This window comes from Tiliqua scincoides, chromosome 6 (assembly GCF_035046505.1).
Source record: "Tiliqua scincoides isolate rTilSci1 chromosome 6, rTilSci1.hap2, whole genome shotgun sequence".
Taxonomy (NCBI): Eukaryota; Metazoa; Chordata; class Lepidosauria; order Squamata; family Scincidae; genus Tiliqua; species Tiliqua scincoides.
This window is the reverse complement of record NC_089826.1, coordinates 28,347,134-28,353,388: the sequence shown is the minus strand read 5'-3', so window position 1 is coordinate 28,353,388 and position 6,255 is coordinate 28,347,134. Positions and strand designations below refer to the sequence as shown.

The following is a 6,255-nucleotide window of genomic DNA, read 5'->3' as shown; positions in this document are numbered from 1 at the left end:
CTCCAGGTACAGCAAAGAAAAATCCCTGTCTGAAACCTTTCAAACCACCGCCACTGAACAAGATGGAGTCTAATTCACAGCGCAATCCAAACCTCGTGCTATGCCAGCATGAGCCATCATAAAAGCGCAGAAAAACTGAAAAGCGCCATTACAGCAACTTGGGAGGAAGTGGCACCCCCTGGAACTTCATTTAGCCACTGGCACAAGAACTTAAAGCACTGAATGGCATGGGGAAGGGGAGGGTGGTGGAGAGAAAGGTTCTGAGCAGGGCAGGGCGGAACAGGGTGATTCAGGCTTGGGAGGGGGCAGTTTCAGGGGAGGCCTCTTCCGTCATAGCCTAAAACCCCTCCCGGCATTACACCGGGCTTCCCAGATTTGCACCATCCAAATAGCTGGTGTGGACCTGAGAAGCCCCATAGGGCAGGCTGGGGTTCAGCATGGGGTAAGGGGAAAATCTGATAAGGGCCAGATTAAGCTAGCACAGGGCCTGTAGCATATAAAGGGGCCCCTGTCTTTGCCCTCCCGCATCATTTTACACACCTTCCCCACCCCGTTCCACCTTCCCCTGCCCCTCCACCAGCCACCGTGGAGGGGACCTGCTCCAGCATGCACTGGTCTTCCATGGGTGCCAGCAAGTCAGCACAGGTCTTCCCAACGGCACCTCAAAAATCTTCCGCTGCCACATGGTGCTTTCTGGCATGTTTGTGACAGCCAGTGCATGTACTCCCCATGGTCCTCTGCTAGTGCTTTGGCACAATTGTACTCTGCCCCCAATGAAGTTAAATTTGAACAAAAATATTTATTTGTATCATGCTATTAATGACGACCACAATGTTTATGTACCATGCAGCTTGCTGTTCCCCCCGACATGTAAGAACAAGGTTGCCAGATGATGAGAGGCCAATTTCACCAGAGACAACTTGCTAGCATTTCGCGCCGGGCCCTCGAAAATGTGGGGCCTGTAGCATAAGCTACTTTTGCTGCTATGTTAAACGGAGGGCTGCACAGGCCGAGGGCACATTTATTCAGAATGTAGAAAGTTGCCTTGTACTGAGTCGGACTGTTGTCCCATTAGCTCAGTACAGTTTACACTGCCTGCTAGCACCTTTCCAGGTTCCACATAAGGGTCTTCCCAGCCCTAAATGCCAGGGATTAAGGCTGGGTCCTTCTACTACAGGCTAAACATCTGCTCTGTGTGTGCACATAAGTCATATATTCTATAGCAGTGGTTCTCAAACTGCTGGGTCACGACCCACCAGTTCATGTAACGCTTCCCCCGTCCATTTAAGGGGCGGGGGAAGAGGAGGGAGGCCGCGACACGATCCCCAGGATCCTCCGCAGCCCTCCGCAGCACTCCCTGAGGCCTGGAACTTTCCCTGAAAGTGGGCGCAAAGCACTTCCGTTTTGCATTGCACCCACTTTCAGGGAAAGTCCCAACCCTCGGGGGGCGCTGCGGAAGGCTGTGCAAGGCTCCCTGCACCTCCTGCAGCCTGCTGCAGCCCTACATCTGTCCAAGTAAGACACAAGCACCCCCCTTCGCCCCCCCTTAGCAATGCGATCCTAGGGATTGCGTCACTGCCCTAGCCCCTCCCCCTCAAGAACTTACTGAGGGAGTAAAGCTCCCTCAAAGTTTGAGAACCTATAGGTCTTACAGCATCCACTGTACTGTAAAAGACTAGCCCATTTTTTCCCCCCAAATTATACATGTATTCCATAAGCAGAGAAAGGGGTGGCACCACACTAAAGAAGTAATGTCTCAGGTGATATACTGACTTCACAAGTAGTCCCTGGCATATGCTACATGGGAAAGCTCAGGGTCCATCCATGAAGCTAACTGAAGTGGTCACCTTAGGCAACAGATCGGAGGGATATGCATGTGCTCATCTCTGTTGGCCTCCTCAGTGGCCTTCACTGATCCTCCTTTGCTTTCCACTCCCTGGATTGGAAAAGCAAGAGGACAGAAAGAAAGAGGAAATTTGGAGAGATGAGAGTGCTGAGCACTGGAGAGAGAAAAGGCGATCATCATCATCAGAAAAGGGGATAGGATTCGGCATGCTGCTTTTGGCATCAGGAGGTCTGGGACCAGCCCTGGGAAGGCCAAACCCCCAAGTTGTGTTGTATCTTGCATGTCATCAATGAACTAAAGTCAGGCTTTAACCTGGGAAGTCCTTTACTGCCTGGGAACCACTGAAGGACTGGTTGTTCACAAATGGACCTGCCCTTCTCTGCATGCTCCCCCCCCAAAGCAAAACACAGAGGGGATCTTTTAGTGGTGGAACTCTCTCTATGAAAATCAAAAGGTTCACATGACATTCCCCCCCCCCCCCGCCAATATTGAGGTGACAATTTTAAGACTTTTCTCACATATCTAAATCCTTAAATTTTGTAATTTACAGTTTTTAGCAAATTTCAAATTGGTTTCTATCTGCTGATAATGATAGTTGCATAGCCTGTTTTTATGGGTTTGGCAACCTTCAGTCTCGAAAGACCATGGTATAAGCCTACAGCACCCAGTATTCCCAGGCGGTCTCCCATCCAAGTACTAACCAGGCCTGACCCTGCTTAGCTTCCAAGATCAGACGAGATCGGGCATGTGCAGGGTAACAGTTGCTGCCACTGTTATGGGTATATCTGCTGCTTTTATCAATTTTACTACAGCAGCTGCCACTGTCTTTTTAACTGTTGCTTTTTAAAATATTTATTTTTGTCATAATTTTAATTAGATTTTTACTGATAGCATTCGTTCCTTCAGGAAACCGTGTAAACTGACAATAAACAAATGAGTCCTTAAATAAATATCAATAAGAAATATTAAATATTATAAATAAATAAATAAATAATGTGCTTAGTTTTAATATTGTATCTTATTGTATGCTTCACTATGAGCCTTCTGGCTGAAAAACAGCATACAGATCCTGAAAATGAAAATAATGAACTAAAATCAGTGCATCACATTAGAAGATGATCAATATCTTAATCAAACCAGCTTGAACAGGAAATTGCCAAAAAGTGGAAATAATAATATAGGACTGAATGCTGAGTGTTGGTGCAAAGCCTCACAGAATGCACCCTCTCTGATTAAAAAAAAAAATGCATATTCATTTTTTCAGGCGTGTAAGATCCAATAGAATCAATAGAAAACTGGAACTACTTAATATCAAATTGTAATTATCAAAACAATCAAAATGTCTGCCAGAAATACTTATTCCTTTCAATTTTAAAATTTTGTAAGGTAACGGGCTACAACCCTATCCACGCTTACCTGGGAGAAGGCCCCATTGACTATAATGGGACTTAATTTCGAGCAGACATACATCAGCTTGGGCTCCAAATCAATTGGGGAAGCATTAATGATCTTTTTGGATCAATATAGTTATACCCCACTCTTCTCAATGAAAATAATACGCTGTGAGGCAGTGTGAGAAATTATTTATCATTAGCAAGTTATGGAGTAATTTGTTTCTTAAATAAATACATAATAAATAATAAATAATAAATACATAAATAAAAAAAAAATAATGTACAGGAAAACATGTAATTGAATCCATTGGTGTGACCACAGATTTCCACAGAATTCCCCATCCTCTTGTAGAATGTCACTGAGTATAGCCAAGCCTAAAGCATAATCACTTAACAGGACACACTTAGCTACTCACATTTCAGATATATGCTGAAGGCAAGGGATTATCCAGAAAACTGATGCAAATAACATATCCACCTACCTCATGGGGAAACTCCAATGCAGCCCTAAGCAGAATAAGTGACATTGCTTCATAAAAGGGAATATAGTGGCTGGAGGGGAGGGGAATCCCCCAAGATCATTGTTATAATGCTCTAAAAAGACTGTGATCAAAGCATGCTTCCTTGAAAATAAATTCTGCTGAAATCAACAAGGCTTATTTCTAAATAACTGCTTTTAAGATAAGGACGGCAGACATCAGCATACATAGAAGGAGAATCTCATGTCCTATTCAATGCCTCTTGCAAGGAAAACTTATAAGGAAGCAATCCAAATAAATTTATTCACTCATATGTAGCACTGAAATTGAAAGACCTAACTCAAATCTTTCAAATTGTTCTCCCAGTCCTGTCATAGGCTTCTGCCGGCAGAAGTGAGAGGATGCCAGCAGAGGTGACAATTAATTGGCAACACAACAAGGCAGCCAGCACAATGGCTGGAAGCCATGTGCAAGGGCAGGCATCCATCGAAACCAGTGAGTTGGCAGCTGGGGAAGGCAGTGAGCAGAACAGGATGGGGAGGAGGAAGAACTGGGCAGTTTCTGGGTGGGGAGGTGTGTGGGTCAAGGGCAGGGAGGGGCAGGTATCAGAGGCTCTAACCCATCTCCCTTCCCAGCCTTGATCCACCTCCCCAGGTCCCTCTAACTGGCACCAGCAAAATAGCTGGTGCAGATCTGAGGAGTCACATTGGGGAGTAGATAATTTTGGGGTAAAGGAACAAAGGTTCTCTTACTTCCAGGAGGCCTCTAGGATCCCCACCACCACCACAGGCATGGCTGCATCAGCAGGAGGGGAATTAGGCTGGATGGAACTGACTTCTAACTTATGACTGCGATATCAAAAAGGGCTTAATTCCTCTTTTAAAATGAAGACTGTGTTTAATTCGGAATTTAAAATAATAGAACTTGACCTGAGAGATGACAGCAGATTCAACTGTGCAGTCATAACACATGGGGTAGACTTTTCTGTCTTTGACACTTCTAACAAAATGTGGGGGGAATCACAGGTTTCTGTCTAAATATTATTTCTAATGTGCATTCATGAATGTATTTTGCCGCAATATAGTCACATTGCAAAAGGTGATAGAGTTACCCTTTATTTTATTAACAGAATTAGAAGACAAAGAACATTCATAATAAGGTTTCAGTCATGTAACCAGTAGTGGAGGAAATTGTTGAATTTTATAATACCAGTAATTAATCGTAATTACAGTGTCAAATGAAATGATGACGGTGCAATTACAGCATTACTGCTATTGAGTTTTCTATGTTAGGAAATCAAGGCGAGTACAGGCAAGCCATCTGTCTAAAAAGCTTTTATTTAGTTTATACTATTATATTATTAGTTTTTTTAGTGTACAAAATGCTTTTGAAATCTGATATTCTATATCAATGTGATGGTCACTAAAAGGCACCGGGAGGATAAGAATAACTATATATTAATTTCTGTGTTTCTATGCCCAATAAAACTTATAACCCAATACCAATGACATCCACTTGGAAATAAGTTCCACTTAAATAATGGAATTTTCCATAAATTGATGAATCTTCTGGATATTTTAGTTTTGTAATGTCAAACACAAAATGGGTCAAAGTTTGCAAAGGAAACAGAAGTACCAATATATTACCTTCTAACATGACCTGGAGCCCAATCCTATCCAATTTTCCAATGCCGATGCTGCTGTATCTATAGGGTATGCACTGCTTCCTGTGTTGGGGAGGCTGTCTTGGAGGCCTCCTCAAGGTATGGGAACAGTACCGGGGACTGCCCCGGTACTGGAAATTTGGATAGGATTGGGCCCCTGGTCTGTTATTGTCCAATTAAATATAGGGAACTCTTCATTGTAAAATTGGGCTTCCTCTTTCTGGAGCCAATAATAAGTTCAGTCAATTTTGATGAGTTTCCAGAAAGAGAGAAAAAACAGCTTTTCTTAAGGATAAATAATTTCAGCTTGAGAACAGCCTCAACATAGAACGGGAGCCTCAACATACAGTTAATCTTGCATGAACTGGTTTCAGATGGCATTGCCCACAGATGTGGAAGTGGTGCTTAGTGGATAGGACATATTGTATGGTAACTAGTTGTGAGATGGATCCATGTTCATCATGGCTAGCAATAACCCACTGGGATATTTTTTAAAAATTGCAGTATGACTTTTTTTAGCAAACGATAAGTATGTAGATATTGAAAAAGATTCTCAGTAGATTCTCAGCCAACATTACATCTCCAGATTCCATTCTAGGGGCAAAGTTGCAGAACATGGGATTGACTTGCGGTTGTACACCATTAGATTCCAAACCCAGAACAGTCTCCTCTGACACGTGTAGCAGGCCCACTGGCAGAGAGATGAAGCAGGTATCTGCGCTCTGGTAGGCCAACGGACACCTGCCAAAGCAAGTAATTGGTGGGCCAACTGGTGGGCCAACCAACACCTGCCAAAAGCAACCCCACTTTAGGGGTTGAAGCATGGGAGCTGGAGAGAGGCAGGGAAGCAGTTGAATAGGGGCGGTATCACTG

The 6,255-nt window shown here is 43.7% G+C and overlaps 1 pseudogene; it reads right to left on the bottom strand.

The window, feature by feature from the left end:
* Window positions 1–2,498: 2,498 nt before the first annotated feature.
* LOC136656534 (5S ribosomal RNA) lies at window positions 2,499–2,615 on the bottom strand (annotated as a pseudogene).
* Window positions 2,616–6,255: the final 3,640 nt, after the last annotated feature.